Here is a 16,785-nt window from a genome sequence, read left to right on the forward strand (position 1 = left end):
CTAATTCACAGTCCATGGCAGAAGCACAGGTCACAACCTGGGGCTTGTGACTGGCACCTGTAGTGGGGGACAACTGGTACAACACAGCCCTTAACGTGTGGAATGTGCCACTGTCTCAGGGCAGGTCTATCAGAAATGAACTGACTCAGAGGACACCCAGGTGGTGTCCATTGAAGTGCTGGTGCCAAGAGGTGACATGTTCTGTGATGAGTGGTGTGTGGCAGTGGCAAAAACAGTTTGGTTTTTCTCTCTGGGAGAGACTTAGCTCTGCATAGTAAGATGCAGGAACACAGCGTGCTCCGTAAAAGCCTACAGGTTCTGCACACAGTTAACTCAGGCATGCGAGGGAAGCCACAGGAGGCCAGGGATGGCAAGTGGCATTGGATCCTCGGTGTCTGGGCAGCAGTAGAGACCAAGATGAAGCAGGGCCCTTGCCCTATCTCCAGCTGGTGCTCCCCCTGCCCTCCAGCCCTGGCCTGCTGTTGCTACCCAGGAACTGCAGGCCCAGGAAGTCTGAAACTTCAAAATTAGCCACCTTGACTTTGAACATGACATTCTTGATTTCTGGTTCAATGTGTTGTGATTCCAGTGAGTTTAACAAAAGTTTGAGGTTTCTGGCTCATGGGCCTTCTGTTTATAGAACCTATAACATAAACTAAATTGATCTATAATATAAATAAAAGGTTCTCAACCTCCCCTGGGGCCAAGGATGTTTTGAAAATACAATGGATGCAATCCAAAGAAAAGTCCAGGCATGAGAAGATATTTGTAACTCACAGAACTGCAAGGAATTAATTTCTAGATTTTTTTCTAAACTAACCAAACAAACTTTATGAATCAATATATTAAAAAATATACCACGAGAGAAAAGTGGGTGATAGAGTTGAACTGTACTCTGCAAGAAGGATGCCACGAGGGCCAATAAACACAGAAAGAGCTCAGTCTTACTGATCATAAATGTGTGCAAATTCAACCACAAGATCCTCATCCTCACACACCAAAGAGGCAAAAGGAAAACCCTGGGCGGGATCGAATGCCCCAGAGGATGTGGAAGAGCCAGAGCTCTCATGCACTAATAGGGGAAAGTATATTGGTAGGAACATTCTGGAAAATTGTTTAATTACTAACAGTAATCTTGCTTGTCAAAGCTTAGGAGGATAATGACTGGGTTTGGGTGGATCAAAGCTTAATTGTTTAAGCTTGTCTGGCAAAATTGTCTTTGTCCATGTGTCACGACCCAACAGCTCTTGCCCTGTCCTTTGGTCTTAAAGAACATCCAAGTACATTGTTCATAAAAAGCAAAGCCTAGAGATGGCCTAAATACCCAGAAACCATGAACTGCAGTTGAATCAAGGAAAGGAACAAGCCACAAGGTCACTTGTTAACAGGGACTGATCTCAAAGACATGCCACATGCACTGGAAGAGCAACGTTTACAGAACAAAGCCACCAAAGGTGCAGAAATAGGCACAACCAAGCAATATGTTGTTTTGGAATAGGTTCATAGGTGGGAAAATTAGAAAGAAAGCAAGACAAGGATCATTTTAATAAATGTCAGGGTAAGAGTCACCAGTGGAGGAGGGAGAGATACAGGTGGAAGGGGCCCTCAGGAGGCTTCTAACAGTGTCCCGTTTCTCAATGTGGACGGTAACGCGCAAAGCATTTGTTTCAGAATGCACATGTACTTTACACACGCTTCTTTACATAGATTTCATAACACAAGAAATATAAAAAAAATCAATCTTCCTTTTTTTTAACCATTAACAAAATCTGATGAAATCTATAGACCTTACTTCTGGAACAATTAAAAATTCTCCCAACATCCCATTTACTGTGATGGTTCACAGACCCCTCAAAGATCCTCTCTGGGGGAGAGCACATATGTTGCGCATATGTGGCTAGTTGTTTACACATCACAGACCCTGAAGTGAGGGTCATCTTTGCCCTACCAGAGCAGCAATGTGGCTCAGGAAGCAACACAGAGCACGATGGTCAATGCTGTCAGAGCCAAGCCAGCACTGGAAAGAACAGCTCTCCACATTGGCATGCACCCCACAGCTACCCTCAGTACCCTTCCCCCCTGCCTGGGGCTTTTCCAGCTCCTAAGTCCCCAGCACCCTCTCCAAATACCCCAGGGTGACAGTTGTGGCCAACACGCTCATTGCCTGTCCCTCTGCTGTCTAAAAATAAAAAGAATAATGAATCAGAGTCTTGTGGGGAAGCAGCGAGTGAGGAACACCAGAAGGTAGCTAATTGCTTGCGTTGCAAATAGCAATCTTGCTTTTGAAACCTTAGAAGGATAATGATGTGGTTTTGGTGTATTAAAGCTTAATTGTTTAAGTGAGGAATAAAATCAATTTCCAAGCAGGCAGAGCCTGGTAGCAGAACTAACGTCCCTGGAAAGCAACGTTGCGAGGTAGAGTGGGAAGTCCTCACCATGTGGCTTTTGGGGGAACCACTTCCTCCCTCTGGGCATCAGTTGCCCTTCTGTTCAGTGAGTTGGGCTTCTAGAATATGGCTAAGTGGTCTCCAGACTGACATCTGGGCTCTGATCACCAGCTTAATTTGATTCCACTCTGGAATTGTTTGAGATTAGAATAGCCTGCCTTGTAACAGTGCTCAGCACTTAGTAGTTGTCCAGCTAATGAAGTCATTGACTTGGTTTCTTCCCTGTTCCTCACAGGACCTACCACAGACATGAGCCACTGGCTGCTCCTCAATCTTGCTTTCCTTGCCCTTAAAAGGGGACAATATTCATAATGTGGGAGCACCGTGCAAGGACAGCTTGAGAAGACATAAATTTGTGCAAGTTCTACACTGTGTCTAGCATCCAACCCTCTTCACTGGTCACTCAAAATAGTGTCTCTGTTCTGGCTGGTCCCTCCTTCCTCCCATCCTCACCTGCACTCACCCAGGGAGTAGCTGCCCCCTCTGTTCCCAGAACTGTCCTTTGCCCTGTTGCAAGGGTCAGCAACATTGTCTTACCAGTTATTTCAATGGCCAAGAGACCTGAGCTCCTGCCTCCCTGGACTGTAAGAGCTACCAGGGTGACCATGGTCCCTAATACCTAGACAAATGCACACTTCCCTCTGCCAAAGGTCAAGATATCAAGTCAAAAAGTGAGGGTAATTCTGACTGGAGAGTGGATCTTTCAAGGTTTTGGCCTCTAAGGAAGTAGAGACAGACAGACAAAAAGGAGGAAGAAGGGGGAAAGGGAAAGAGAGGGGAAAGGAAGAAAAGGAAAGAGGAAGATGGAGGGCGAAAAGAAAAGAGGAAAGGAAGGAAAAGAAAAGGGAAGGAAGAAATGGAAAGAAGGGAGAGAGAGAAAAAGGTATCTGAAGTCCTCGTGGTGAGAGCTTTAGACATATTTGAGTTTTGGACCCACAGCCTGCCTCGCTTCTCCTTCCAGTCCTGTCCGTATCCAGGAGGCTGGGATCAGGGTGTGAATGCACGTGATCTCCACATGAGGCTGGTGTGGGCTGGAGCTACCCACTGCTTCCCTCACACTCACGAGCCCCAGTCCCTTGGGGTGTTGGCCACTGAGACCTCCTTAGGCCTGGCTACAGCTCCCACCAGGTAATCTTCCCTACATAGGCCTCCAGAGGTCACCAGGACAACTGTCCCCAGCTCTGGGCACTAAGTGGTCCCTTGAGCTTTCCCTACATCCATCCAGATCTTCATAAATACAGATGTTCCTCTGTTTTTGCTGGCCCCACACCCCAATGGACCCATAGTAAATTGAAAATAAGGTTGGTGGAAGAGCACTGAATGCAACACACAGGGCCGTTGTTTCCCTGTGATCGAGCTGGAATCACAAGAAACAAGTATGTTGTTTATAACCCATATGTCTGTCCTTCCAGATCACTCATCTACAGACAAGGAAGCTGAAGATGGTCAGAAAGGGGTAGTGACTTGCCTAAGGTTGCACAGCGGGTGCAGAGGGAGCTAGGACTAGAACCTTCACCTGCTGGATCGCTGCATTAATCAGATTTCCTATAGAGAAACAGTGGGCCAGGCCCTCCAGGACGTCTTGGAGACCTCAGGACCCAGAAGTCCTAAACTGAACACTTCCCACCCTCTGGGGTCTCCCTAAGCTGGAACTCAGAGAGAGTGGGGAATCCTGCCTTCCTCATGCCCTTCATCCCCAGGGCCCAGTCGATCCCTTCCCGGAAATACCCAGACCAAGTCTTCTCTCTATCCTTCTTCCCACAACCAGTCCCTTGGATTGATCCTTTCCCCCACCTTGGACCACAGCCAAAGCCTCCTGGTGGCCTCCCACCCCATCAGCCACACTACTCTGGGAGGGATCTTTCTTGAACACCTATCTCACTCTGACAACCCCCTTCCTATAATGTCTCTACTCACCGCCCTTCCCCCCACCCCCCTGCTTAACCCCCTGCTTATGGGATGAAGTGTAAAATCCCTTGGCATCAGACCCTTCTCAGCCTGGCCTCTGCTGGCCTCCCTGCAGGGGAGGAGCCTTTGGATCTGGGGTGGCTGTGAGGTCTGGGACAAGCTCCCAAACCTCTGTGCTCAACTCTCCTTTCTTAAATCTGCTCTGAAACATTTAACTCCCTCTTCATCCCCTTCCTCAGAGCCGGCCTCTCCTGAGTTCCTAAGCACTTTATGTTTTCTCTTTACCCAAAGCCTTTTAACAAATTCTCCCCTTCAGGTTTCCCTATGTCCTCTGCAGCTGATTTATTTACACTCAGTGCAGAGCGGGTTGGATCACAGAGGCCCTGCTGGCTGAGCCTGGGAACCTCCAATGCACGCCCATGTGAGCTCTCATCTATGATGGATCTGGGTTCTCAAGCTTGCTCAGTGGCCCATGGGAATCCATAGACCCATGAAGCATCCCAGCCAGAATCCCAGCTGGGCAGCACTGGGGAGGGGGGAGGCGCTTTGACCCTTATAGATACATCTGCTTCCCCTGGTGTGCCCCCACTTCCCTCTGCCTCCCCAAAGTGGAAGTCATCAAGAGCAGGGCTCTGAAGTATCTGGCTGGTGAAGGACCCCTTCCCCACCACCCCAGGGAAGACCCAGCCTCACCTGTCACTTCATTAGAGCCAGCTTTCCCACACTCAGCTTCAGATTCATGGATCCCAGGAAGCCCTTGGCTCTCAACATTGTCACTTAGGATTTATGGTGATGATTACGATGCCTCTTTTTTTCTTTAAAAAAAAATTGATATAAGGGGGGGACATGCTATCCAGAGGTGCTGTAGGCTATAAAAATCTAACAGCAGGGGGAAATACCACAATGGCCTCCCCTAGTCACAGAGCCTCAGAGATCAGCATTCAGGGGTTCAGGGTCGTTCAGGGTTCTGGGTCGTAGGGGAGCCTTCTTTGGAGCTGGCCAGAGAAAGTGAATCAAGAGGTCAGGGCCCAGGGAAGACTTGCCTCTGCCTCCTGCAGGGGGTTCTGAAGCGGAAAGGTGGCTTCTGCCCCCTCGTGTATCATCACCTACAGGAAGGCTCCTTGGGGAAGGAGGCCCCAGGACAAGATCCACAGAGTAGCCAGGTACAAAGGTGTCCCCACCCATTTCCACTTCCAGCAATGCACAGGACAGGGGTGTTGATGGAGCCCTGCTGGGGAGGACAGACCCCCTGGGTGCAGGCACACTGTGCGACTCTTCCCCCGGAAGATTTTCTTCTCCATAACCACTGAGGAACTGATCATTTTAGGGGCTTCTTGGTCAGCCTTTTTTTCCCTCTTCCTTGGAATAAAATCCCCAGGAGAGCAGGATTCTGGCTTCTACTGTGTGACCCAATCTCTAGCATCCCTAGCAGGTAGAATCACTCCAAAAACATGGATGGATGAATTCTGCAAGGTAGCCAACTGATGGCTGAACATGGAGGGGTAGAAGGAAGCAGAGCATGGCTGAGACTCAGCTCAGGGGAGCCGGCCTGTTGGGGCCCCTCTGTCCCCTGCTCCAACAGCACACACAGTCTCAGGAAAGGCATGTTCCTGGGGCTCCCTGATCTGGCATCAGGTGGGCCTGCAGGGCCAGTGGCCTCCTATGCATTGCCAAAAGAAGCAGGCCCCTCCTGTAGGCCCAGGTCTCAGCAGATCTGCTGGTTCCTGCCTGGGAGGCTTGGTCCTAGGACAGGGGGCTAGTTGCGCCAAGCCCGCATCTGGATGGGCCTCTTAAGCTCTGGCTGTCTCAGGAAGCCAAAACGCAAACAGGTCATTTCCAAATACCAAATATTTTGCCTTTGCTGGTGGAGGGTGAGGATAAACAGATTAGAGCAATGTGGGCTCCAGAGGTCGCAAAGTGAGGGAGGGGCTGAGACTTTACCCTAGCCAGTGACTGACTGCCCTGCTGCTCCCCTGAGCCACCTGAAGGGGCAAAAAAGCACAACAAAGAGGCCCTAACCTGTCCTCCCTCAGCCATGTCCTCCCTACTACCTCACCTCCTCCAGGCCAAGGCTTGGCAGGGGAGGCTAAACCTGGCTTTCCAGTCCAGCGGTCTTCCTGAGCACCAGCCTGGTCCTCCCATGTGTGGGGGATCAAGTAGCACTCTCCACTCAAACCCATTCTTCAAGGGCTCAGAACTGAGCTTTGGGGGTTATCCTGGGCTCCACCCTGACCCTCATTCCCTGATCTGTGTGTTTTGCCTCCTGATCCCCCAGTCTGTTCCTTCCCTTCCTCTCCATCGGACCCCTCTCTTGGCCTGCATTCTCTCTCCCGTGGGATCCTCCTCTCTAGGACCCCTCAGGGGTCTCTCTCAGTAATGTGGACAAAGGCACCCCCTCTGTGGAGACCCTGCTTGGGGCAAGGGAATGAGAATGTGGGTGCTGAGTTGCAGGGGATCATGGGACAGAAAGTGGGACACCATCTTCACCACTGTAGTGGGACCAGATTGAAGCTGGAGGAAAGAAATTGGGGGACACACAGGGAGCCCCTAAATGCATGTCCTGGCAGCTGCCAGTGCCATGTGCCCACCCAGTCCAAGCTGCCTGCAATGACTTGGGCTGCCTCCCTACCAGAGCCCCAGCAGCCAGGCCTCAGTGCTGATTTGTTCACTGTGTCTGAGAAGGGGTGACAGAGTTCATGGGCAGCTGCAGGGGTCAGCACTGTGAGGACTTCAAACCTTGACCTTGACAGCCCAACTGTGGGTGGCAGAGGCTGGATTCAGATCCTGGTTTCTCTAATTCACACTCTCGTCACACTGGAGGAAGCTATGCACCCCAGCCTTCATCTTCTCAGCGTCAAACTCAAATTCCACCATCTTAAGGCTGTTAAGGAGATCCAGTGAGGTAATGTACGTGTAAGTCAAGGTCAAGAGTACCAAAACAAGATGGTCCATGAGAACCTGGGGTCCTAACCACAATCTGTGGTCAGGATACTTTTCCTGGCATTCCCATCGCCACCATCAATTTACTGTCCCCATCCTTTCCGAAAACACTAGTGGGGAGCACAGAAGTGTCAGGAGGAACTGTTGGACCTTTGTGGTCCTTTGTCTCAAAGCTAAAAATTGTAAATACTCCCAACCTTTCAGTTGGCATGAGGAAGGGCCCTGTGCAGCAGGGCAGCCACATATAGGTGCCAGGACCCTTCACACTCTTGAGTTCAGCACCCCCTGAGGTGATCTGCATCTCCTGCTGCCATCAGACAGGGAGCTCCAGGGGCCATGTGAGGCCAGGAAGCCACAGAAAGAGGAGGGTGTTGCCTCACCCACCAGGCTGGCACACTCCAAGAAACAATACGGTCTTTGTAATCACCTTTTTTTCCATGACTGTCTAAAATTCTACCAGCACACACACCACAATTTAATGTACAGCAACAAGGAAAATGCTTATGGTAGGAGAGGGAGGGAAGAGAGCAGATGGCAAAATGGCCCATTCATTCTGGCTGTACCTACTTATAGTCCACCCGCCCTGGCAGGGAGCGGCCAGCTTGAAAGCCATTTAACCAGGCCATTTCTCCACCATACCCTTTAATATTGTTGCTGCACAGCGGCTTTGGTTTTTGTTTTTAAGTTGTGTTTTGGACTTTCTTAAAGCTCTAACAAACCTTCTGGCCTTTGCAAACTCTGCAAGTTGCTTCTGGGAAGAGGTGAGGAAGAGGGGCACCATCTGCTTTCAGTAGAGAAGCTGAGTAAGAAGTCCCTACGAGAACAGAGCGCCTCACTCCTGCTCCCACCTGCCCAGCCCAGGAGGAGGTTCAGGCCTCCAAGGACAAGGTCAGGGATCAAGGCAGCTGCATCCAAGTGTGTCAGGATGTTGGGGTGGGGATCTCCACGGGAGCAGCCTTGAACTGACTATTTAACTCCATCCAGGTGAAGGGAAGAGTAAAGGGAGCCTGCCTAGCAACTTTTAAATTAAAAACCTTGACTTTGCTGAATACTAAAGGAATCTCCCACCATCACTGCCATGTTTACTCCCTAAGTTTGGCTCAAGGACAGGAAAAGATTTCTCCCCACGGAGAATAAAGCTATGTTCCTACATAGGGACCCTGGAGACTGTGGATTGAAAGGGTGTAGTCCCTTGCTTAGGGGTTCCAGAGCTCTGTCCAGCTCGCCATAGCACAGAGCAGTCCCTGTGGGAGAGGTGAGTGACCCAGGACAGGAGGCAGCTTCCTCTGAGTAGCTCATCTGATAACCTTAGCTCCTATAAGTCAGACACCCTCTGAGCCTCATCTGTACAATGGGGCTGCTGGTGCCTACTCCACCTTGCCAGGACCCCTGTGAGCCTATCAGATGGGAGCATGGACATGGGCATCACAATTAAACACATCACAATTAAAAACATGTCATTGGAGCATTTCTCCTGGGTACCTTATATCACAACTTTATAATATAGAAACTACTCCTTTGCAGATGGCACACTGAGGCACAGAGTACTTAAGTAATTAACTGCAGATCACAAAGTGGTGGAGCATACTCTCCACCACTAAGTGAATTGCCTCTATTTAGGCAGCAGCCCTGGTGGCCCACAGGGAGAGGACACCGGAATAGCTTTTTCTCTTCAGGGAGAGCATGCAGGTTAGTGAGGCTGTGGGGATGGGCATAAGCACTGTAACAGTTAGTCACTGCTGCATAACAAGCAATCCCCAAACCAGTGTCCTCACACAACCAGCAGGCGTTACTGCCCATGACTTCTAGGTTGGCAGGATGATTTCTGTGTGATGAGACTGAGGCTGGTGTGGGATGCCTTGATTCTTTTCCATGGGTTCTTGAATCCTCCCAGCAAGATAGCCAGGGCACATGCTTACAATAAGGGCAGAGAAGCCAGGGGGACATGAAAACACCCAGGTGCTTTCCCAAGCTCCTTTTGCTTCAGGTTTGCTGCTGTTCCACTGGCCAGACCAGAACCAGCCAGTCAGTGTGGGAGAACACCACCCAAGGGCAAGGACACAGGGAGGCATGAAAAATTGGGAGTCCTTTGTGCCTTTGGATAGCCATAGTCCTGTCTAATGAAAGGACCAGTGGGCTCTAGGAGGCCCCCTGGGGGAGCATGGCCAGGGGCTAGTCCTGCCTCCCAGATGACACCCTTGTAAGACAGAAGTCTTTCTGTTTCGCAGGGAGCCAGTGTCTTATCACAGTCAGCAAGAGGCTGGAATCTGAACCCCCTTACAGGCACAGAGACCAAAGCAGGCAGACAGTAAGGCCAGTCACAAAGCTAGAGGGCATCCAGTCCAGCCACTCATTCATTCCACACACACTAACCAGTGCTCACTGGGCACCAGTCACAGAGCAAGGTGCTGAAACTGGGATGGGGTGTGTGTGACTGACCCCACTCCTCCTGGTTGCTGAAGAACTCCCAGGGTCTGCTTTAGGAGCCAGTGCTCCTTGGTGAAGAGCCTTCCATGTGGGTGATGCCCCACCCACCCACTCTGCCATGCAAGATGGACAGGACAGGGGACATTTCCTCCCTTGAACACACAAAGACCAGAGAAGCCAATTAACTCACTTGCCTGAGGTCACACAGCAAATGAACGACAGAGTCCCTACTGCAAACTGAGTCTTCTGAAACCCAAGTGGTTCCTGAGTCCTCCCTCCCCAACCCATCTGAGGTTTCTCAGCCCCTCCCCTAGCCCTCCTCCCTGTGGCCTCCACCACCTTGCCCTTTGCTGACTCTAGCTCCACTGGCAGAAACTCTGCCAGAGAGGGGAAGGGAGCCTGGTTAAAGTTCCCAGGCTCTTATAAATATTTCATGGACAATATCTGCTGAGATAACCCCAGACTGTTGATGCTGACATTACCACACATGCACATTTTAATTGGTCCAAGCGAGCTGGCCCGTAATTGGTCCCTGGAAATCAACACAAACCTGACTTGGCTGTAAAACAGAGAATTGGGTTCTCCAGAGAATTGACATTTTAACTCTGCCATGGCTGAGGATTGGGAAAGGGTGGGGACAGTCAGACAGAGGAGAGTAAGGAGAGGCGTGACCCAGCCAGTGGTGCTGCGTTCCCAGAGGCCAGCCCCAGCCCATTGCTGGGTCTGGCTCAGATGGTGTCTTGGGAGGTCACCCAGGCTCAGCACCTGGGGGGCAGGAAGCCTGTGGGGAGGAGCTCAGGCTTGTGAGCCAGGGGACAAGATGTTTCCTGTGCCATGACCCCTGTGGTCCTTTGGTAGAGACTATGGATCCTTTCTTAGAATGATGTTTTAAACATATAAAGTATATGTGATTAAGGCCAGACATGGTGGTGCATGCCTATAATCCCAACACTCAAGAGACTGAGGCAGGAAGGAAGATGGTGAGTTCCAGGCCAGCCTGGGCAACTTACCTTAGTAAAAGTATATATGTATATGCATGATTATGATTATAAAACAACCCAATTATATTTTCTACAAAAGTTAAATCTTTCAATATTTAATATGCAATATATGTCCTTCTTTATCAATTCATCAGTTCTAATAACTACTGCAGTTTCAAGGTGGAGATGCTACACAGTGTTCCAACCTGTCTACCACACCTGTAGTGATATGAAAATGCTGTGATTGCTACAGGTGTCCACCTAGAACCAAGGTGTTGCTTACATTTGCACTTGAAGGAGATACTAGATTTCAGTAGAGGGGATCGGGGTACTGCTTACTTTTCTCCCAGCCAGAGCTTAGGGCTCTGGCCTCCAGGCTGACAGTTCTGATCCATCCTAGCTGAGTGGCTCTGGCTCCTTTGGTCTCTGACTCTTCATCTGCAGAGTGGGCTTTAAAGGCCAGTTGTACTGGCTGTGACAGTGGCTTTGTTAGTTGCTGTGCCCTTGGAAAGTGACCAGGCCTTTCTATGCCTCCATTTACTGGCTGGAAAATGGGGCTCCTGCAGGACCCCTTCATAGACTGCTTCAGGGCTCAGATGAGACAACACAGTCAGCAGAGGTTCTTCTTAGATTTTAAACTGCAGTAAATCCAAGGACCAACCTGAGCCTCAGCATCCAGCCAGGGCCACCCAGTGGGGCAGGTTGACACCTGAGTCTCCTCCACTGGACCTCAGATGCTCAACACATAGGCATTTTTTGTCCCATGTGTGTCCTCTGTCTCTGCCTCTGTGGCTTCCCACCAGTGCCCAGCTAAGAGGGCTGGGACTACAGGCACATATTTCAGGACTGAGGTTGCTCCGAGTCCCTTTCAAATCAGCACCTGACATGCAGCTTTGATGGGGAAACCAGACCTGGGCCATGTGGTGGCTGGATATCTGTTACAGAAGGAAGTGGCACCTCCTTCTGTACTTATTTATTATAAATATTAATGTACTTATTAATGTATTATTTATAAATAAATAAGTCTCCAACTCTCACTTGGAGTGTTCAGAGGTGCCACCATTTCTCCTGCTCCCCAGGTCTACTGAGGGACCTGGAAGTCCCACCTGATTCCCTAGCTCTGTGGTGGGGGTGGGGCCCAGTCCATCCTCAAAAACCACAACCTCTTCAGGGAGTAAGACTGGCACAGAGGCTGATCTTGCCTGCCACCCTTGCTACCCCCGTCTTCTGCTTTCCCCACCCAGGCCCACTCTGTCCTGGAGGGAGCCACAGTGAACCACAGCACCTCCACCCATCCTCTGCTCTTAATGACCCCCTAGCAGGCAGCACCCCAAATCCTGGATGAGCTCTTTATTCCCCAGGAGAAGCCTCCTTATCTGGAACTTGCTGGAGGTCCTGGGTGTCGTCATCTCATCTCAGAGACATGCAGGGCCCATTAGTGCTGAGGTGAGCAGCAGATTGAGTCCCCAACAGTGGGACTCAATCTTGAGAGGTGACTGGGTCACGAGGGTGCTAAGTTCATCAATGGGCTCTTCAGTAGGGTCCAGCTGGAGGAAGTGGGTTGCTAGGGGTGCTGTCTTGGGGGCCCTGTCTTGTCCTGGGCCCTTCCTCTCTAATTCCTGACTGCTATGTGATAAAGAACCTCCTCTACCACTCTCCTGCTGCCATCATGGCGCATGGGACCAAACAACCATGGACAATACCTCTGAAACTGTGAGTGGAAATAAATAATTCCTCCCTTTAAATTGTCTCTCAGGTATTTGTCACAGAAATGAAAGGCTCACTAACACAGTCCATACTATGTCACAATGACTCCCTGAGGTAAGGGTGGGGTACTGTTTGACCCCCATCTCATAAACAGGAAGCAGGCTTAGGGAACTTCAGTGATTTGCTTAAGGCCACAGAGCAGGAGGGGACAGCAGCCAGAATTGAAACCCAGGCCTGCTAACACTGTTGTGGCCCACAGGCTTCTGGCTCCATCTTGGGCCTTCTACAGCCCATCTACCAGACACAGAGATGTGTCTTTGGGCTGGTACTGCTCTGTTCCCCAGGATTCACTCCTCTGCTGTACAGAAGTGGAAACTGAGGCTCCCGGCGGTTGTGTCACAGGTCCAGCGTCACACAGCTAGTAGGAAGCAGGAATCTGGCCTGAATTTGTTCAAGACAAAGGATTTTAGTTGACTATCTACTATGTGCCAATACTTAGCCTAGGTGCTGGGTGACTGTAGTGAGCAAAACCAATACTCCAGCTCACAGAGCTTCCTCCTCAGGTGGAAACAGACAAAAACAATAGATGATCACCAGGCCCCCAGGAGGTGGTCAGAGTAGGTAAAAGACAGAGCTGGGTAAGTGAGGATGGGCAAGTCTGGAGCACAATTGGATTGAGTAAGTGAACCCTATCTGGAGACACATGTATTCCAGAGCCTTCTTTAATGGGTGTTAAGGAAAGCAGGCGAGAACTGGGTGCCGTGCCTCACACCTGTAATCCCAGCTACTGGGAAGACAGAGGGGGAAGACCTTAGTTCAAGACCAGCCCAGGAAAAAGTTAGTGAGACCCCCATCTCAATAAATAAAAGCTGAGCATGGTGGTACTTACCTGTCATCCCAGCTACACAAAAGGCTTAAATAGCCAGTCCAGGGCAATAACTTCAAATATTGCCTATTTCCAATAATAACTATTCAAAAAAAGAACTAAAACTAACAGGGCTATGTTTGGGACTCAAGTGGCCGAGCACCTGCCTAGCAAGCATGAGGTTCAAATCTCAGTACCAACAAAAAAAATTAAAGTGTAAATAAAAATAAAGCATGTAGAAAGAGGAGGCTTTCATGCTAAATCGACATTTTTAGCAAAGACTTGAGGGAAGTGAGGGTGAACCAGAGGAGTGGCAGTCCCTGACATGTCCTAGGTGCTTCAGAGACACTTCCTGAAAGAGTGGATCATTAGGCAGCCCGACCTGGTGGGTGCAACGGGTACATGCTTGAATGACACTTGGTGGCATGTGTTAGCACCTTGCACATGCTGGGCCACTTTTGACATCTTACACACTTCTGTTCTTCCTCTTTCTTCTCAGTGTGTGGACACGACATTCAACACGGTATCTGTGAGCTTGTGTTGACTCTTTCTTTTTCTGTAGTACTGGGGTTTGAACTCGGAGTCTCATGCTTGTTGGGCAGGTGCTCTACCACTTGAGCCACTCCACCAACCCAATGGCTTAAGGATGTTGAATGTCTTTCCAGGTATTTTTTGGTCATTTGTAATTCTCTGTAGAACTGTCTGTTCATGTGAACATCTACTGGTTGGATTATTTGTTCTTTAATTTTTTGAGCTCTTTATATATGCTGGATATTAATCACCTATCAGATGAATAGCTGGCAAAGATTTCCTCTCATCTTCTAGCTTGTCTCTTCATTCTGGTGGTTGTTCCCTTTTTCTAAGCAGAAGCTTTAACCTGATGCAGCCTCGATTGTCAACTCTTGCTCTTATTTCCTGAGCTATTGGGGTCCCATTCAGACTTAGATCTCCAATTGCTTCCCCTGTGTTGCTGCAGTACTTTCAAAGTCTCAGGTCTTATGTGAAGGTCTTTGATCCATATTGAGTTGATTTTTACATGGGATAAGAGACAGGGGTCTAGTTTCAGTCTCTGACATGTGGATATCTAGTTTCCCAGTGCTATTTGTGGAGAAGGCTGTCTTCTTCAGTGTATGTTTTTGGCACCTTTTTTTGAGAATCAGATGGATCTATTTCTGGGTCCTCTGTTCGGTTCCCCTGGTCCAGTGTGTCTGTTTTTGTGCCAGTACCATGCTGTTTTTGTTACCATGGCTCTATAAGATAATTTAAAATCAGGTATTGTGGAATTTCCAGCATTGCTCGTCTTGCTCAGGATTGTTTTGACTGTTTGGGGTCTCTTGAATTTCCATATAAATTTTAGGGTTGTTTTCCCATTAGTGGGAAGAATGCATTGGGATTTTGATGGGGATTGCATTGAATCTGTAGATTGCTTTTGGTAGTATCACCATGTTCACAGTATTAATTCTTCTGCTCCATGAACACGAGAGTTTGTTGTTGTCATTTTTTTTTCTAGTATGGGATTGAACTCAGGGTCTCATGCTTGAACCACCTCCCAATCTGTCAATTTCTTTTTTTGGTGTTTTATAGTTTTCATTAGAAAGGTCTTTCACCTCCTTAGTTAGGCATATCATTCCACTCCAGTCCATCAAGGAAACAAAGAACAAATGTTAGTAAGGATGTGGGGGAAAAGGAACCCTTATACACTTTATACTCTTGGGCATATATCCAAAGGAATGTAAGTCAGCAAACAAGAGAGACACTTATCTGCACACCCAGGTTTATTGCATCACTATTCACAATAGCCAAACTATGGAATCAGCCTAAGTGTCCCTCAACTGATGAATGCATAAAGAAATTATGGTATGGTTCAATACATAATGGAGTATTATTCAGCCATAAAAAAACATTATGTCATTTTCAGGAAAATGGATGGACCTGGAGATTATCATGTTAAGCGAAATAAGCCAGACTGAGAATGACAAATATCATATGCTCTCTCTAGTATGCAGAATCTTTAAAAAATGACAAAAATAGAAGGGAGACTATTTGGGGAGAGGAGGAGACCAGTGGGAAGGGAGAGAGGATAGTGGTGGGGGGGACAGTGAATATGATTGAAGAACATTGTATACATGTATTAAAATGTTATAATGAGACCTATTATTTTGCACAAGAAACTAAAAAAAAGAGGAAAAATAAATAAATGTTGGCTCCTCCCCTGATATAGCTCACTTTTTTTTTTAAATTGTTGTACTGTGGGTACAAGGTGACATTTACAAAAGTTCTCACAAAATATCATAGCTGAAATCACCTCTTCCAACATTCTCCTTAGAACAGTTTGCACAGATCTCATTTTTCCATTTTCATACATGACATTTCCATGGTACTCCCCCTCCCACACCGTGCTCCACCTGAGGTGGCGGATTTTCCTGTAAGGGAGGAAACCACACAGGTGTGTGTTGAGCAGGCCAGACAGTCTGGGGGTTGTGGTTTGAGGTCGGGAGCTAATTGGGAGGTGGGACCTCTGGCTCTAAAAGGAATCGATGGGCCCAGGTCCTGCCTGGCCTGCTCAGGCCCTTCAGCCCTGCTGTCCGCTGTCTGCAGAGCCCTGGCATCTTTGAAGTTGATGTCCAGTGGGATTGCAGTCGGGGAGCTGGGACGGTATCTGTGCACTCAGCTTACCCAGGAAATCCTGACAGGGCTGCAAAAGCAAATTGTGCCTTCCTATAATTAGATACATATTTATTTTAAAGGTTATAATTTTCTACTGGTTTGCTGCTTGATAAACACAGAGTTTATTATTATTATTTTTCTTAACTGCAACTCAAGAAAAACAATTCCATGTTTGGACATGAATAAGGATCTCACGAGGATAGCAAATAGCAGTTTTCTGCTAAACCCCACCAAATGCAAGAGTGAGGTGGGTTGGAGCTGGGCAGAATTTAACATGCATGAGATTTGGGGACAAGCAGATGGAAGGGTCGGGGAGAGGGCAGTTCCCTTCCCCATGCCATGCTCCTGCACCCCAGTCTGCCCGCAGGAGGCCTCCTTCTTTGTGTCTAATACTATCAACAGATGCCAGAAAGCCCTCCAAGAAGCCACTGGCTGCCTCCACTTAGCAAGAGCTCTATTCTGAATTCCCACAGCCCACCCCCATTCCTCTAAGACAGTTGCCACAGTGCATTGTGGTTACTTGGCATTGCAGCCTGAGTTATATCCACTCAACACACCTGAAGTCCTAGCCCCCTAGCTATGAATGGGGTCTTGCTTGAAAACTGGGTCTTTTCAGGTGTACTTAGTACCAGGTTACCCTTCCTTGGGGTGGGGCCTGATCCAATGTGACTGATGTCATCATAAGAAGAGACGAGACACTGAGACAGACACTGGGGAGAAGCTGTGGGGTGACAGAGGCAGAGGATAAACCACAGTAGCTACAAGCTGCTTTACAGTCACCACCAAAGCCAGCAAGGGGCAAAGACGGGTTCCACCTGTGTCGCAGAGGGAGAGGGCACTGCTG

The 16,785-nt window shown here is 48.8% G+C and overlaps 1 protein-coding gene across 1 annotated transcript in view; it reads right to left on the reverse strand.

The window, feature by feature from the left end:
* Positions 1-16,785, reverse strand: part of LOC141418114 (uncharacterized) — a 108,963-nt gene that overhangs the window by 35,540 nt on the left and 56,638 nt on the right. The gene's annotated exons all lie outside the window — the stretch shown is intronic.

The sequence above is a fragment of the Castor canadensis genome, chromosome 2 (assembly GCF_047511655.1).
Source record: "Castor canadensis chromosome 2, mCasCan1.hap1v2, whole genome shotgun sequence".
NCBI lineage: Eukaryota > Metazoa > Chordata > Mammalia > Rodentia > Castoridae > Castor > Castor canadensis.